The sequence below is a fragment of the Moschus berezovskii genome, chromosome 21 (assembly GCF_049115385.1).
Source record: "Moschus berezovskii isolate FMDL1 chromosome 21, NW_MosBer_1.0, whole genome shotgun sequence".
Lineage (NCBI taxonomy): Eukaryota > Metazoa > Chordata > Mammalia > Artiodactyla > Moschidae > Moschus > Moschus berezovskii.
The window spans coordinates 64,968,802-64,986,215 of record NC_142480.1 but is presented as its reverse complement, the minus strand read 5'-3'; the positions used below and the strand labels follow the sequence as shown (position 1 = coordinate 64,986,215).

Sequence of the window (17,414 nt, the reverse complement as noted above, 5' to 3'; positions counted from 1 at the left end):
TCAGGGAGCTTGTTCTTAAATTAGAGGTCTAAATCTTGACATTCAGGAATGAATGGTGGAGTTTTAGGCATCACTTCTGGGTGGGCACCTCTATTGCTGTGTCTGGGCTCGTCCAGTGCCCTTGAAGTTAATTATTCATCATTTGGGCTTAAGGCCCTGACCACAGGGGTGAGATCAAGAATACTAAGAAGATGCTGACAAGGCTTCTCTTAGGCAGGACATAAACATAGAACTGACCTACCTGAAAATCCCTCTCACTGCAAACAGCCTGAGCAGAGAGCTGGAAGTCTTGGAATTCAGCCTCCATTCTGCCTCAGGTGCCCAGGGGACCTGGCTGATCCTCAGCCCCTCTCTGGTGTCAGAGGATCTTTCTTCTACACAGTGTGGGGGATCACCTCTGTGGCACTGAACACCCTGATAGGCAGATCCTAGGGTTTTTTTCCTTTTTTTAATTTATATTTTTACTGAAGAATAATTGCTTTACAGAATTTTGTTGTTTTCTGTCAAACCTCAACATGGATCAGCCATAGGTATACATATATCCCCTCCCTTTGAACCTCCCTCCCATCTCTCACCCCATCCCACCCCTCTAGTTTGGTACAGAGCCCCTGTTTGAGTCTCCTGAGCCATACAGCAAATTCCCATTGGCTGTCTATTTTACATATGGTGATGTAAGTTTCCATGTTGCTCTCTCCACACACCTCACCCTCTCCTCCCCTCTCCCCGTGTCTGTAAGTCTGTTCTCTATGTCTGTTTCTCCATTCAGTTCAGTTCAGTCGCTCAGTCGTGTCCGACTCTTTGCGACCCCATGAATCACAGCACGCCAGGCCTCCCTGTCCATCACCAACTCCTGGAGTTCACTCAAACTCATGTCCATCGAGTCGGTGATGCCATCCAGCCATCTCATTCTCCGTCGTCCCCTTCTCCTCCCGCCCCCAATGCCTCCCAGCATCAGAGTCTTTTCCAGTGAGTCAACTCTTCGCATGAGGTGGCCAAAGTATTGCAGTTTCAGCTTTAGCATCAGTCCTTCCAATGAACACTCAGGATCAAACTCCTTTAGAATGGACTGGTTGGATCTCCTTGCAGTCCAAGGGATTCTCAAGAGTCTTCTCCAACACCACAGTTCAAAAGCATCAATTCTTCGGCGATCAGCTTGGCAGGAAAGTTATGACCAACCTAGATAGTATATTAAAAAGCAGAGACATTACTTTGCCAACAGAGGTCCGTCTAGTCAAGGCTATGGTTTTTCCAGTGGTCCTGTATGGATGTGAGAGTTGGACTGTTTCTCACAGGGATTGCGCCCCTGTAAATAAATTCTTCAGAACCACTTTTCTAGATTCCATATATGTGTGTTAGAATACAATATTTATCTTTCTCTTTCTGACTCACTTCACTCTGTATAATAGGTTCTAGGTTCATCCATCTCATCAGAACTGACTCAAATGCATTCCTTTTCATGGCTGAGTAATATTCCACTGTGCATATGTACCACAACTTCTTTATTCATTCATCTGTCAATGGACATCTAGGTTGATTCCATGTTCTAGTGTTCTTGCCTGGAGAATCCCAGGGACGGGGGAGCCTGGTGGGCTTCCGTCTATGGGGTCACACACAGTCGGACACGACTGAAGTGACTTAGCAGCAGCAGCAGCTATTGTAAATAGGGCTGAAATGAACAAAAGGACACATGTGTCTTTTTCAACCCTGGTTTCCTCAGGGTATATGCCTCGGAGTGGAATTGTTGGGTCATATGGTTTTATTCCTAGTTTTTTAAGGAATCTCTATACTGTCTTCCATAGTGGCTGTATCAATTTGCATTCCCACCAACAGTGTAAGAGTGTTCCCTTTTCTCCACAACTTCTCCAGCATTTATTGTTTGTAGACTTTTTGATGATGGTCATTCTGACTGGTGTGAGGTGATATCTCATTGTGGTTTTGATTTGCATTTGGAGTTGGTGATGGACCGGGAGGCCTGGTGTGCTGTGATTCATGGGGTCGCAGAGTCGGACACGACTGAGTGACTGAACTGAACTGAATAATAAGTGATGTTGAGCATCTTTGCATGTGTTTGTTAGCCATCTGTATGTCTTCTTTGGAGAAATGTCTGTTTAGGTCTTTTCTCCACTTTTTGATTGGGTTGTTTGTTTTTCTGCTATTGAGTTGTATGAGCTGCCTGTATATTTTGGAAATTAATCCTTCGTCAGTTGTTTCATTTGCTATTATTTTCTCCCATTCTGAGGGTTGTCTTTTCATCTTGCTTATAGTTTCCTTTGCTGTGCAAAAGCTTTTAAGTTTAATCAGGTCCCACTTGTTTACTTTTGTTTTTATTTCCATTACTCTAGGAGGTGGGTCATAGAGGATCTTGCTTTGATTTATGTCATCGAATGTTCTACCTATGTTTTCCTCTAAAAGTTTTATAGTTTTTGGTCTTAAATTTATGTCTTTAATACATTTTGAGTTTATCTTTGTCTGTGGTGTTAGGAAGTGTTCTAATTTCATTCTTTTACATGTACCTGTCCAGTTTTCCCAGCACTATTTTTTGAAGAGGCTGTCTTTGCCCCACTGTATATTCTTTCCTCCTTTGTCAAAAATAAGTTACCTGTGTTCTTGCCTGGAGAATCCCAGGGGCGGCGGAGCCTGGTCGGCTGCTGTCTATGGGGTCACAGAGAGTCGGACACGACTGAAGTGACTTAGCAGCAGCAGCTTTTGTGCATGGGTTTATTTCTAAGCTTTCTATCTTCTTCCATTGGTCTATATTTCTGTTTTTGTGCCAGTACCATAATATCTTGATGGCTGTAGCTTTGTAGTATAATCTGAAGCCAGGAAGGATGATTCCTCTAGCTCCGATCTTTCTCAAGACTGCTTTGGCCATTCGGGGTCTTTTGTGTTTCCATATGAATTGTGAAAATTTTTGTTCTATTTCTGTGAAAAATGCCATTGGTAATTTGATAGGGATTGCATTAAATCTGTAGATTGCGTTTGGTACTACAGTCATTTTCAAAATATTGATTCTTCCTACCCAGGAACATGGAATATCTCTCTATCTGCTTATGTCATCTCTGATTTCCTTCATCAGTGTCTTATAATTTTCTGTGTATAGTTCTTTTGTCTCCTTAGGTAAGCTTATTCCTAGATATTTAATTCTTTTTGTTGCAATGGTGAATGGGATTGATTCCTTAATTTCTCTTTCTAATTTTTCATTGTTAGTGTATAGAAATGCAAGTGATTTCTGCATGTTGATTTTGTATCCTGCAACTTTGCTAAGCTCACTGATTAGTTCTAGTAATTTTCTGATACTATCTTTAGGGTTTTCTATGTACAGTATCCAGAGAAGGCAATGGCACCCCACTCCAGAGCTCTTGTCTGGAAAATTCCATGGATGGAAGAGCCTGGTGGGCTATAGTCCAAGGGGTCACTAAGAGTTGGACATGATTGAGCGACTTCCCTTTCACTTTTCACTTTCATGCATTGGGGAAGGAAATGGCAACCCACTCCAGTGTTCTTGCCTGGAGAATCCCAGGGATGGGGGAGCCTGTTGGGGTGCCGTCTATGGGGTCGCACAGAGTCGGACACGACTGAAGCGACTTAGCACCCGCAGCAGCAGCAGCATGTACAGTATCATGTCATCTGCAAACAGTAAGAGCTTTACTTCTTTTCCGATCTGTATTCCTTTTATTTCTTTTTCTTCTCTGATTGTTGTAACTAGGACTTCCAGAGCTATGTTGAACAGTGGTAAGAACGGACACCCTTGTCTTGTTCCTGATCTTAGGGGAATGTTTTCAGTTTTTCACCATTGAGAATAATGTTTGCTGTAGGCTTATCATATATGGCTTTTACTATATTGAGGTAGAGTCCTTCTATGCCCATTTTTTGAAGAGTTTTAATCATAAATGGGTGCTGAATTTTGTCAAGGCTTTTTCTGCATCTGTCGAGATTTTCATATGGTTTTTATCTTTCAATTTGTTAATATGGTGTATCACATTGGTTGATTTGCATATGTTGAAGAATCCTTGCATTCTTGGAATAAACCCAACTTGATCATGGTGTATGAGGTTTTGATGTGTTGTTGAATTCTGTTTGCTGAACTTTTGTTGAGGGTTTTTGCATCTGTGTTCATCAGTGATGTTGGCCTGTAGTTTTTTGTGTCTCTTTGTCTGGTTTTGGTATCAGGGTGATGGTGGCCTCGTAGAATGAGTTTGGGAGTGTTCCTTCCTCTGAAATGTTTTGAAAGAGTTTTAGAAGGATAGGCATTAGCTCGTCTCTGAATGTTTGATAGAATTCTCCTGTGAAGCCATCTGGTCCTGGGCTTTTGTTTTTTGGAAGATATTTGATCACAGCTTCAATTTCAGTGATTGTAATTGGGTTGCTCATAATTTCTATTTCTTCTGATCCAGTCTTGGAAGATTGAACTTTTATAGGAACCTGTCCATTTTTTCCAGGTTATCCATTTTATTGCCATAGTTGTTCATAATAGTCTCTTATAATTCTTTGTATCTCTGCATTGTCTGTGGTAACCTCTCCTTTTCATTTCTAATTTTGTTTATTTGATTCTTCTCTCTTTTTTCCTTGATAAGTCTGGCTAAAGGTTTGTCAATTTTGTTTATCTTCTCAAAGAACTAGCTTTTAGTTTTATTAATCTTTACTATTGTTTCTTTCATTTCTTTTTCATTTATTTCTACTTGAATCTTTATGATTTCTTTCCTTCTACTAATTTTGGGTTGTTTTTTTTTTGTTGTTGTTCTTCTTTTTCCAGTTGTTTTAGGTTTAAAATTAGGTTGTCTATTTGATGTTTTTCTTGAGGTAGAATTGTATTACTATAAACTTCCCTCTTAGGACTGCTTTTGCTGCATCCCATAGGTTTTGAGTTGTGTTTTCATTGTCATTTGTTTCTAGAAATTTTTAAATTTCCCTTTTGATTTCTTCAGTAACCTGTTGGTTATTTAGAAATGTGTTTAATCTCCATGCGTTTGTTTTCTTAATGCTTTTTTTCTTGTAATTGATATCTAGTCTCATGGTGTTGTGGTTGGAGAAGATGCTTGACACGATTTCAATTTTCTTAAATTTACTGAGGTTTGATTTGTGACCCAAGATGTGGTCCATCCTGGAGGATGTTCCATGAGCACTTGAGAAGTTGTATTCTTCTGCATTTGAGTGGAATGTCCTGAAGATATCAATGAGATCCATCTCATCTAATGTATCATTTAAGTCTTGTGTTTCCTTATTAATTTTCTATTTTGATGATCTGTCCATTGGTGTGAATGGGGTGTTAAAGTCTCCTACTTTTATTGTGTTACTGCCAATTTCTCCTTTTATGTCTGTTAGTGTTTTTCTTATGTATTGAGGTGCTCCTATGTTGGGTACATAGATATTTACAATTGTTACATTTTCCTATTGGATTGATCCCTTGATCATTATGTAGTGTCCTTCCTAATCTCTTATAATCTTCTTTATTTTAAGGTATTTTGTCTGATATGAGAATTGCTACTCCAGCTTTCTTTTGCTTCTCATTTGCATGGAATATATTTTTCCATCCTCTCACTTTCAGTCTATATGTATCTTTAAGTCTGAAGTGGGTTTCTTTCTATATATATATATACAAGACATATATATAGGTCTTGTATTTGTATCCATTCAGCCAGTCTGTCTCTTTTTGTTGGAGCATTTAATACATTTACATTTAAAGTAATTATTAATATATATGTTGCTATTGCCATTTTCTTAATTATTTGGGGTTGATTTTGTAGATCTTTTTTCTTCTCTTGTATTTCTTGACTATGTAAGTCCCTTAACATTTGTTTTAAAGCTGGTTTGGTGGTACTGACTTCTCTTGACTTTTGCTTGTCTGAAAAGCTTTTGATTTCTCCATCAATTTTGAATGAGATCTTTGCCTGGTACAGTAATCTTGGTTGTATATTTTTCCCTTTCAGTACTTTAAATATATCCTGCCATTCCTTTATGACCTGCAGAGTTCTTGCTGAAAGATCAGTTGTTAAGCATATGGGGTTTCCCTTGTATGTTACTTTGCTTCTCCCTTGTTGCTTTTAATATTCTTTCTTCATGTTTAGTCTTTGTTAGTTTGATTAGTATGTGTCTTGGAGTGTTTCTCCTTGGGTTTATCCTGTATGGGACTCTTCATGCCTCATGGACTTCCTTTTCCATGTTGGGAAAATTTTCAACTATAATCTCTTCAAAAATTTTCTCATACCCTTTCTTCTGGGACCCCTATAATTCCAATGTTGGTGAGTTTGATATTGTCCCAGAAGTCTCTCAGACCATCCTCAGTTCTTTTCATTCTTTTGACCTTATTCTGCTCTTCAGAGGTTATTTCCACCATTTCATCTTCCAGCTCACTGGTTCATTCTTCTGCTTCAGATGTTCTGCTATTGATTCCTTCTAGAGTATTTTTAATTTCAGTAATTGTGCTGTTCATCTCTGCATATTTATTCTTTAATTCTTCTAGGTCTTTGTTAATAAATCCTTGCATTTTCTCCGTTTTGCTTTCAAGGTTTTTGATCATCTTTACTATCATTATTCTGAATTCTTTTTCAGGTAGTCTGCCTATTTCCTCTTCATTTATTTGGACTTCTGTGTTTCTAGCTTGTTCCTTCATTTGTGTCGTATTTCTCTGCCTTTTCATTTTTTTTTTAAACTTACTGTGTTTGAGGTCTTCTTTTGCCAGGCTTCAAGGTTGAATTCTTTCTTCCCTTTGGTTTCTGCCCTCCTAAGTTTGGTCCAGTGGTTTGTATAAGCTTCTTATAGGATGAGATTTGTGCTGAGTTTTTGCTTGCTTGTGTGTTTGTTTGCTTGCTTATCCTCTGATGGGCAGGGCTAATCATGCCTGCTGATGACTGGGTTTGTATTTTTGTTTTGTTTGTTGTTTAGATGCAGCGTCTTGCACAGGGTGCTACTGGTGGTTGGGTGATGCTGGGTCTTGTATTCCAGTGATTTCCTTTGTGTGAGTTCTCACTACTTGATACCCCCTAGGATTATTTCTCTGGTAGTCTAGGGTCTTGGAGTTACAGCTCCCACTCCAAAGGCTCAGGACTTGATCTCTGGTCAGGAATGAAGATTCCACAAGTGGTTTGTTATGGTATTAAGTGAGATTAAAACAAATATCCAAAAACGAGAAACCAAAGATGAACCCCAGACAAATGGCAGTTACAAAATCAGACAAATAAGAATCAAAATAATGAAATATACACATATACATCCATGAGCAAAGTCAAAACAGACCAACAAAAATAAAGTACATAGATTGACCCAGTGAACAAAGGAAGTCAAAAATTACATCTACCAGTTAAGAACAAAACTAACTAAAGCACAAACTGGAAAACAAAAGTAAAGCAAGGTGCCAAGTGGGGAAAAGGCAATGAAAACGAAGCTAACAAATATGTTGAGATTCAGGGAAAGAAAAGAAAGAAAGAATAGATATGCAAAGTTAAATAGAGGTAGATGAAGAAGATTTATACACATTAAAGATTAACTGCAAGGGGAAAAGAACAGTAGGAAAGGCAAACAAAGGAATAAATGTAGAATTTAAAAGTTAAAATTAAAAAAAGAGGAAAACAAACAAACAAAAAGCTCCCCAGAACTGCAAAAGAACAACATAGAGGCAGAGGTTTATGACAACAATAAGAAATGTGACTGAATATACACGTTTACACATACACCCATAAGCAAAATCAAAATAGTCCACAAAAATAAAGTACAATAGATTGACCCAGCAAACAAAGGAAACCAAAAATTATATCTGCCAGAACAAAACAAACTGGAAAACAAAACAAAAGCAAGGTTTCAACTGGGGAATAAAGCAATGAAAATAAAATTAACAAATATGTTGAGAGGAAAGGAGAGAAAGAAAAGAAAAATAGATATGCAAAGTTAAGTAGAGGTAGATAGAGAAGATTTATATACATTAAAGATTAACTGCAAGGGGAAAAGAACAGTAGGAGAAGCAAACAAAGGAATAAATGCAAAAAAAATAATAATAGGTTTTAAAAATTAAAAGAAGAGGAAAACAAACAAACAAAAAGCCCCCCAGAACTGCAAAAGAACAACATAGAGGCAGAGGTTTATAACAACAATAAAAAATGTGACTGAGAAAAAAACAGAAAAAAAAAAAAAGCTCAAAAACTTAGTTAGATTTCATGGCACCAATAAAATTGACAACTACAACAGAGGGAGGGAAAAAGGGAAAGAAGAAAAAAATGCAAAAGAAGATACAGAACAAGTCAAAACACAAGAATCTGAGTCACTGCTGTCACGGTCCTTTCCCACGTTGGCAGTCACAGTCCATCTCACCTCCCCTAGGATGCCCTCCAACACTGTGCTGACCTCTGGACCTTTTGGGGGACAGCTCAGATTTGAATCTGGTCCTAACTCCTGTGTGTTCTTGCCTCCAAGGTCCACAGTTATCAGAACTAGTGTGTTTTCTTTTGTGGGAGCTCTCAATGACCTTTTGTATATTCCATAGACACAGTCTGCCAAGTTGATTGTGTGGATTTTATCTGTAGCTTGTACAGCTGGTGGGAAGGTTTTGGGTCTTCTTCCTTAGTCACACTGTCCCTGGGTTTCAATTGTGGTTTTATTTCTACCTCTACCTGTGGTTGTCCACTGGGGTTTGCTCCTGAGGCGGCCCTGGAGGGCTTGGGTTTGCCCCTGTGAGGGCCAGGTGTGGAGGAGGTGCAGCTGCTTGGGTCGCAGGGGTTCTGGCAACACCAGGTACTCAGCGGGGTTGGCGGCTAGGGCAGCAGGAAATACAGTGCTCTAGAAGGGTATGACAACCAGTATTAGCCAATATGCTCCAGTATTCTTGCCTGGAGAATCCCCTCTCTGACAGAGAAGCCTGGCAGGCTACAGGGTCTCAACACGACTGAAGCGACTCTGCTCACACAGACACAAATTTTTTTTTTTACCTGTGGCAGCTCTGCCCCAGTGAGAGTTGAGTGTGAAGGTGGTGCAGCTGTTTGACTTGCAGGGACCCTGGCGGCACCAAGTGTGCAGGGACACAGACTGCCTCTGCGGCAGGAGTCATGGCCCGCTCAGAGTCTTTCTTTGAGCCTCTTATAGCTGGTGATCAGAAGGCCTCTTTGGCCAGTCTTTCTCTGTAGCTCCATCCATTCAGGTACTTAGAGGGCTCCCTTGCCTGGGGTCCTTCTCCGTTGTTCAGCATGTCAGGCACATAGAGGGGGCCCCCCTGGCTGGGGTCCTACTCTGTAGTTCATCACATCAGGCACTTAAAGGGGCACCCTGGGTGGGGTCCTACTCTGTAGTTCAGTGAGTCAGGTGTTTGATGGACCAGCCTTTCTATTGTTCAGCTGCTGATGCTGGCGTGTGTGTGTGTGTGTGTGTGTGTGCGCGTGCGCGCGTGTGTGAGTGTGTGTGTGTGTGCGTGTGTGAGTGTGTAGGGGGAGGTGGGGTAGAGGCTATGGTGATGGCACCACCCCCTATGCGTGACTCAGCAGTATCACCTTGCTTCCATGGCTGTCTGACTTTCCTCCACAAGGCATTCCCCCCACAATCTCCTCTCTCACATCCCCTCAATCTGTCTCTTCGCAGTCAACAGCAGCCCTCGCCCTGGGATTGCTCCACAATCCCCAAACTCCAGCTCCCAGCTGCTTCCTTTTCCAGGGGACCTGCATTCCTGTCCGGGGTATGTATGGCTGCTGCAAGCACTGTCTGATCCTCATTCCATTTAGGCTGCCTCAGATCAGCTGTTTCACTCTAGGCCTTAAATGTTTCTCCTCTGACTCAGACAATTGCCCCAATGTGCTTCAGCTCCCTCACCTGCCGAGGGCAGGTCCAGTCCTACTAACACTCCTGTTTTTTTCCCCTATTTCCTTCATCCTACTGAGCTTTTACATAGTTCTATATATTCTTTTCTGCTGGTCAGGTCCTCCTGTCTGCTCTCAGCTGGTGTTTTGCATGCACTTCTGTGTCTGAAAGTGCATTCCTGATGTATCCGTAGAGAGAGATGTATTCCATGTCCACCTGCTCCCCGGCCATCTTGGGGCAATTCAGATCCTGGGTTCTAAATCCTGTTCCCATGCCAAGGACCCATGGCTCTTTGGGAGACTGACTGATATTAGGTCTGGGGCAGGGACAGCGTAAGGTGGGCCAGGGCCATTTGGTGCCAGAAAGAAAGAAATGCTCAAAGATTTTTGTGGCAACTGGAGCATCAAAGGGCATAATGATTATAGTTGAGCACAAAGAACAATATGTCCATGACTCATTGTGATCACCATAAAAAGAAAAGAAAAAGACAATCAAACAAAAGGAAAGAAAGGTAGACAGAAATAGAAGGAGAAAGAGAAGCCCATCTCTCACCATTGTAGGTGAGCATGACACCTTTTTAGAAGTACTTGTTGATCTCAGGGGCTGAGACAAGCTCTTCTTCACAGAAGAACGTCCATGTGAAAAGAAGGAGGGACTCAGGCCATGTATCTGCAGCCCTCAGAGAGGGACTGATTCAGGCCAGGACCACTACAGAGGTTAAAAGCCCAGATTCCTGGGGACTGGGATATTCATGGGGCAGGAAGCAGCCCCTGCAGACCTATTCACAGGGCAGAAAGCATCACCTTTAGGATAACTTGGAAATTACAAGAGTAAATACAGTCCTTTGGGGAGAGATCTAGCACTCTTTCTGCCCCAGCCTTCCAGGTCCCTCTCTCTTGGTCTTAGAGGCGCAGCCAGTGAGTATGGTCATCCATGTGGCTGGGGGCAAGGTGGGGGGACAATCCATGTCATTGGGACTGGATCCCTGAGAGATACATTCTTCTGCTCAAAGATGCTTCTCTTCAGGGCACTGGGCTGGTCCCTAGGAAAGTCTGACCCTGTCCTTGGGGAGTGGGGCGGATGGCCTTGGAGCAGTCTCTGAGCCACTCAGTCTCCGAGCCACTCAGTCTCCTCATCTGGAATAACATCCCTGTATACTCTGGACAGCTTAGAAATAAACATGGTTTAGAAATCTACCTCTGTTGTCCCCCAGCATTTCTTTGTCTTCAGGGAGGTCCGAGATAAACCAAACACTTCTTAGCAACTGGGGTCTCTATGGCCTTCAATACCACCCATGGTGTTGGCCAGTGGGAGTGCGATTCCCCCAAGTCCTGGTGCTGACAAAAACAAGTTGGATAAGCACATGTAAAAGAAACCGTACACACACATATACACAAACATACATGCACACTGCCCCCACCCCCCAACTCCCTCCCACGCTGGGGCCTAAGCATTTGTGTGCTAAGTGTGGAACAGCAGAAAGGACCCAGGTTACTCACCTGCTGCCAGTGGGGAAGGAACAGGGGGTGGTGGTGTGGTGGTGATGGTGGTGGTGGTGGTTGGGTGCGTGTGTGTGTGTGCGCGCGCGCGCACACGCTTGTGTGCCTGGCTTGGTCTGAGCGCCTGTGTCACCTGTCAAATTAAAAATATAAAAGGGCAGGTCTGGTGATCTGGTGTAGAAGGTGGGGAGACAGGGATGAAGATGCCAGGATATCAGGTGTCTGTCTGATCAGGTCCCATCGCATCCCCTCTCAGGAAGCCACGCAGCTGCCTTGATGCTGCTGGGTCCCCTTCCATACCCTTGAGTGCAAATGTGATGGCTTTGTTTACACAGCCCGTCATACCCCTGGACCTCTTAACCTCAAGCTCTCCTCCACCACAGGCTTCTTATAATCAGCCATCTCCCAGAGGAGTGAAACAAAGTGCAGAGATTTCTGGGGACTTGCTTAAGGTATAACGGCTGGGAGTGTCTTCTTCTGAACGCACACTCATTCCACACTCCAGAGCCTTCGCCCAGCCCCTGGGACTTCGGCCAGCTTCCTGAGCACATCACTTCTCGCCCTTGACCGTCCATGCCTCAACCCTGGCCCAGAGTGGACTCGGGTCCTCTGAGTGCAGTGCAGCCCTCCTGGCTCTCCATCTTCTCTCTCCCTAGAACGTGCTGATTCACTCTGCCTGCAGCCCACTGAGACAGCTGCTCCCGACTCCCTAGATTCCCAGGCCTCGGTCTCTGCCCCCACAATCACTGCCCACAGTCAGCACTCAGGAGATTCTGGCCTTAAGGGTTTAGAGGAATGAGAGGGACAGTGAGTTCTTCCTGGGAGAGGGGAGCAGGTGTCTTTACTTCAATAATTCAATTAAGACATAAGTCAAGCTGAAGGGCACACCTCACCAATGGATCACCTATCAGGACATGCTGATCAATAGCATTTTTGTACAGATTCTGTGGCTCAAGGAAGCCACAGGTGAGAGCTAGGAAGGAAAGAATTACACTTACAAAGGAGCCCAAGTTCAGTCCTGAACTGGTGGGCCTGGATGTATCTCCCAGGCTCCTGGGGAATGACCTTGTCATCTTGATAAAATCATGAGCAGGTCCATCTTGGAGGACAAATTCTGTTGGGATCTTTCGAGGCCAGATTCAGGAAACATCCAGTCTAGAAAGTCCCCTTTCAGCCTGGCCTCCCTAGGCACTCCCTGCTCTCTGTGGGTCTCTGGCACCTTGGCAGGAGGGCTCGGGGCAAGCCAGGTTTGAGTGGCAACCCCTCCTCATCCCCACCAAAGCTGCCCTCCCCGGGATCCTCCCAGCATGGCTGTCCCCTCCCACCTCACAGCTTGAACAACAGGGAATTAGAAACACACACCTGAAGGGCTCTGACAGAAACAGGAGGTGTCAGAGGTGCCTGGCAGCTGTGTCCTGGTCAGACGTCCCTGGGACGCTGGGTTCCTGCCAGGCTCTGGAACCAAATGCAGGACGTTGAGGCTGGGGAGGAGGAGGGTCAAAGGTCGAGGGTGTGGGGGGAGCTGCGAGGAAAATGTCAGTGAGCACAGAGAGTTTTCAAGAACAAAGAAGACCGTTTTGTGACTAAATGAAGAATTGCTAAATGAAGTCCTGGCCAACCAGGACTTCCCTGGTGCTGGGGAGGGACAGGCTGGTGTGGGCTGGCCTGGCCCACTTCCATGCCTGGGAAGCCAAGGGCATCTCCATACGCACTTCAAAGAGAAACTGCCTACCTTTCATTGCTAAACCATCTACTCCTTTGAATAAGCCTCTAGGTTTGTATGTTTTTGTTATGGCGAGCAGCTGTGATGGCCTCTCCTTGTCAGAGCAGGACCTGAGGAAATAGCCCCGGTTGGCATTTACCAGCCTCTCAGTGCAGCCCACGCCACTCACTGCACAGACCCCGTCCCCTCCAGTCACCATCACAGAGGACCGGCTCTGTCTCACGTCGAGGTCAGACACGGCAGGATGGGGAGGAGGGGCCAGGACGTAGGCCAGGCAGGGCCTTCAGAGCCCACCTTTGCACACTTTTACTGACCACTGGTACAGCCGGCCTGATTGTCCTTCTCCATGTGGAACATGGAACTGGTCCTTTTGGGGATGCCCAGAGTCAGGGTTTGATTCATGTGTCTGGTTTGGGGTATGATCTGGGCTGTGGGGCAATGAGTCCCTGGATGAACCCCCGCCCCACACAGGAAAAGAGCTCTCCTCACACCTGGTTTGTGTAGACAAACATAGGTGATGTCTCTCTCCCAGGAAGGGGTTGTTTATGAAGACACTGGGGCCACGGGGTTGAGTGACTCACCTGAGGTCAGACCAGGGTCCCAAAGCCCTGTGTGCACTGAAGTCCAGGTTAGTTCCCACAGGAAAGTAGGCACTTAAGGTGATGTTCTCATTCCTCCAAGTTGATCTCTGCTCTTCCAGGACCAAGCACCCCATTCCCACGACCAGTGTCATTTTTATCCCTCAAAACATTTTATTTTTTTAAATTGAATATTTTTTTAATTGACTGGAGAAGGAAATGGCAACCTATTCTAATATTCTTGCCTGGGAAATCCCATAGACAGAGGAGCTGGTGGGCTAGTCCCATAATCCATGGGTTTGTAAGAGTCAGACTTGACTTAGCAACCAAACCACCACCACAAGCATTTTGAATTGGCACCAACAGCACACTGGTACAAAATTCAGAGTGAGCAAAAGGCGTATGGTGAAAACCTTCTTCTCCACCGCTGCTCCCAGATACTCATCTCTGGAGATAGCCATTTTCTTGAATATCTTTATAGAAATAGTTTTACTTGGTTAGCAAACGCATCTATAAAGACTCCTTTGACCACTTTTAATGGGGATAGCAGCATGCTGTACACAGAGCTTTGTGCCTTCCTTTTTTTCATTAGCATACTATGGAGATTATTCATTGTGCTTATTTGAACTTCCTCCTTCATTTTAATGGTTGCATTGCATGTCGTTGTTGGAGTCAGCATTGTTGTTTGCATAACTCCAGGGGTACCTCTCATGTGGTCGTTGATGTGAAAATCCTGAGTAGTTACACAAAATTTATTTAACCAGTTAACCCTGTTAATGGACATGTAAGTTCTGTAGTCAGCTCGGGCTGCCATAAAAATGCTACAGACTAGATGGCTTAAACAACACCCTATTTTCTCACAGGTCTGGATGCTAAAAGGCCAAGATCAAGGTGCCCCCAGCGTTGGTTTCTCATGAGAGCTCTCTTTCTGGCTTACAACAGCTGCCTTCTTGCTGGGGCTTCTTCATACAGCAGAGAGAGGAAACAAGCTCTATGTGTTTTGCTCTTCCTAAAAGGAATGATAAGGGTCTGTGATGAGGGCTTTACCCCATGGCCTCATGTAACCTGAACCACTTCCTTAAAGGCCCCATCTCCTTATACAGCCACAAATGGGGGTAGGACTTTAACATATAAATTTTGAGGGGAACACAATTTAGTACATAACACTTGTTTCCATCTTTGGCTCTAGTTAGATAAAAAAATAAAACAAAACCAAGGATTAGGTGAGCATGGACTTAGCATGTTTGAACCAGCTCATGCTAGCCATGGAGACAAAGCAAGACCTGGTTGCTTGGCTCTTTGGTCTGACCTCCACTTGACACACTTGCTGCATTGGGGCTGACTGGCCCTTGTCCATGTATGTTGGGGTATGAAACAGTGAAACTTTGTATGCTTACTTAACAGCTACAGATGTAGCGTGTCTTGGATGTGTTCCTTGTTATTTTTGATGAACAGTTGGTTTCTCCAGAAATTGCTCCAAGATTTTTGTGCCTCAAATCTCATTGTTGCAGCAGAAATGGAAATGACATTTTAATGATCATGGCAAATGAAACCATAATCTTTACCTTATTAGCTGCCTCTTTTTTTAATGAGCTGCTTATGCAAGCATTCTTTCCCCCTGTAGATACACATCAACATTTTCCAAACCCTCTTTGAACCATTACACTATCTTGTCACCTTGCCAGTGGCCTTGCTGCAGGGTTAATAAACTTCAACATTAGCTCAAGAACAATTTGTGTTAGGAAATTTTGCTTCAACACAATTACTAAAAACCCTGCAGCATCATCAGTCACACATCATTTCACACATGTGCAAATTTACTGTAGAGTACATTACCAGATATGTGTATAATGGATGGTGGTTTGACAGCTAGCATCCTTTCTACCTTCCTTTTATTGTTCCTTCAAAGACTGGAAAGCGACCAAATTTCCTGCCTCCCTTGCAGCTAGAGTTCTAGATGTGAACTGGGTTCTGCCCAGTGATGTGCTGGTAAATATTTAACAACCAGCTTTCCAAAAGATTTTAAAAAGTAAACCCTAGTTTGTAATTCCTGCTGATTTCTCTGGTATAAGGACTCCCACCATGGTCAATTTCCATCAAACTAGTTATATGATGTCACTGAAAGTGGGGCTGGGGTGAGCTGGCTCTAGCACATGCCCAGCTCTGCCGTTGGTTGCATGTCACTATGATTTGAGTTCAAGTGCATCCTCCGATGCATTGGGATATTCCTGCAAGCGAGCAAAGTTGTGGTGCTTGTTTCTCATGCAGTGGCGTTCCAGTGTTCACTCAGTTCCTTTGTGTGGCTGCGAAGCATGTGTAGAGGCAGCAGCAGTGACCCCCTGACTGCCACCTGCCTCGTGGGGCTGAGGCAGCCAGTCCCCAGGCATTTTCCTGGGCATCACTCCAACAGGTCTGGCCCATGTCTGTTCCTCCAGCCCTCTCAATAAAACTGAAAGCTTCTAATTTCCTGTCTAAACTCCTTTCTGCTTAAAATTGTTAGAGTGGTTTCTGTTTCCTGTAACTAAATCCTGGCTGATATAAATTAGAATCCGAAACCATTTTTTTTTCTTAAAGCATATATACATTTTTCTCAGGCCCGTTCTCTAATCTGCTGTGCTGAAGAACTTTAATGAGTTGTGTAGTCCTGGAGGACAAAAATGAGAATGCTGATCCTTAGGAAGCTTGGTAAATCTAGTAAGTCCGGAGGGAATTATCTGAGTACACTGAGAAGGATAGGACCCCCTTCCAGAGTTTGTAAGCGTTTGCCTCTTACAGCACCTTCTCCAAGCCCCACTGAGGCTGGCTGCATTCCTGGGGCAAAGGTTAGGCTGTTGGATGCAGTGCCCTTTGGGGAAAGGCTAGATTTTCTTAGTTTTATATAACCAGACACAAGTCAAGAGAGTGAATCATTTAATTGTTACTCTAAATGCACTTTGAGGCTGACCTGAATTTGGGATCTCTCTCTCTCTTGATTTACCCTCAGGCAGGACTCATCTTTGGGGAGCAAACCACTCCTGAGGTGATATAGAGAAAGAGGGATGTGTGTACAGACTATTCCAGCAGCCTAGTGAGGGGGCCTAATACCCTGTAGAGGCATTCTTTTGACTGATTAAGAAATACCCTCTTTGTTCAAGGCAAATACCTCCTGAGAAAGGAGACTTGGTAGCCTTTGGGTACCTTCAGTTCAGTTCAGTCGCTCAGTCGTGTCCGACTCTCCGCGACCCCATGAATCACAGCACGCCACGCCTCCCTATCCATCACCAACTCCCGGAGTACACTCAAACTCATGTCCACAAAGTCGGTGATGCCATCCAGCCATCTCATTCTCTGTCGTCCCCTTCTCCTCCCGCCCCCAACCTTTCCCAGCATCAGAGTCTTTTCCAGTGAGTCAACTCGTCGCATGAGGTGGCCAAAGTATTGCAGTTTCAGCTTTAGCATCAGTCCCTCCAATGAACATCCAGGATTGATCTCCTCTAGAATGGACTGGTTGGATCTCCTTGCAGTATAAGGGACTTTCAAGAGTCTTCTCCAACACCACAGTTCAAAAGCATCGATTCTTCGGCGGTCAGCCTTCTTCACAGTCCAACTCTCACATCCATACATGACCACGGGAAAAACCACTGGGTACCTTAGTGTGCCTGAATTCCCAGATTTTTCTAGGTGGACAGTAGACCCTGGGCTGAGGACAGTTTTCTGGGAGCATGGCTGGTGTGAACCTGTCAGTAGAAAGGTGTTTGGGGCCGACCCATGGAACTTCTGAGAGAGACCCGTCTGGATGGGGTCCCGTGGTGGGGAGCTGGGCCCAGAACCAAAGTGGCTGAGAACTGAGGCCCAGCAGAC

At 44.1% G+C, this 17,414-nt stretch overlaps 1 long non-coding RNA gene across 1 annotated transcript; it reads right to left on the bottom strand.

Annotated features, from left to right (window-relative positions):
- Positions 1–551: 551 nt before the first annotated feature.
- LOC148774584 (uncharacterized) lies at positions 552–16,777 on the bottom strand. The gene is made up of 3 exons (XR_016035678.1): positions 12,636–16,777; positions 11,274–11,406; positions 552–1,176 (listed from the first exon to the last, which is right to left on the bottom strand). It is a non-coding gene; the product is annotated as an uncharacterized LOC148774584 (long non-coding RNA).
- Between the last annotated feature and the right edge of the window lie 637 nt (positions 16,778–17,414).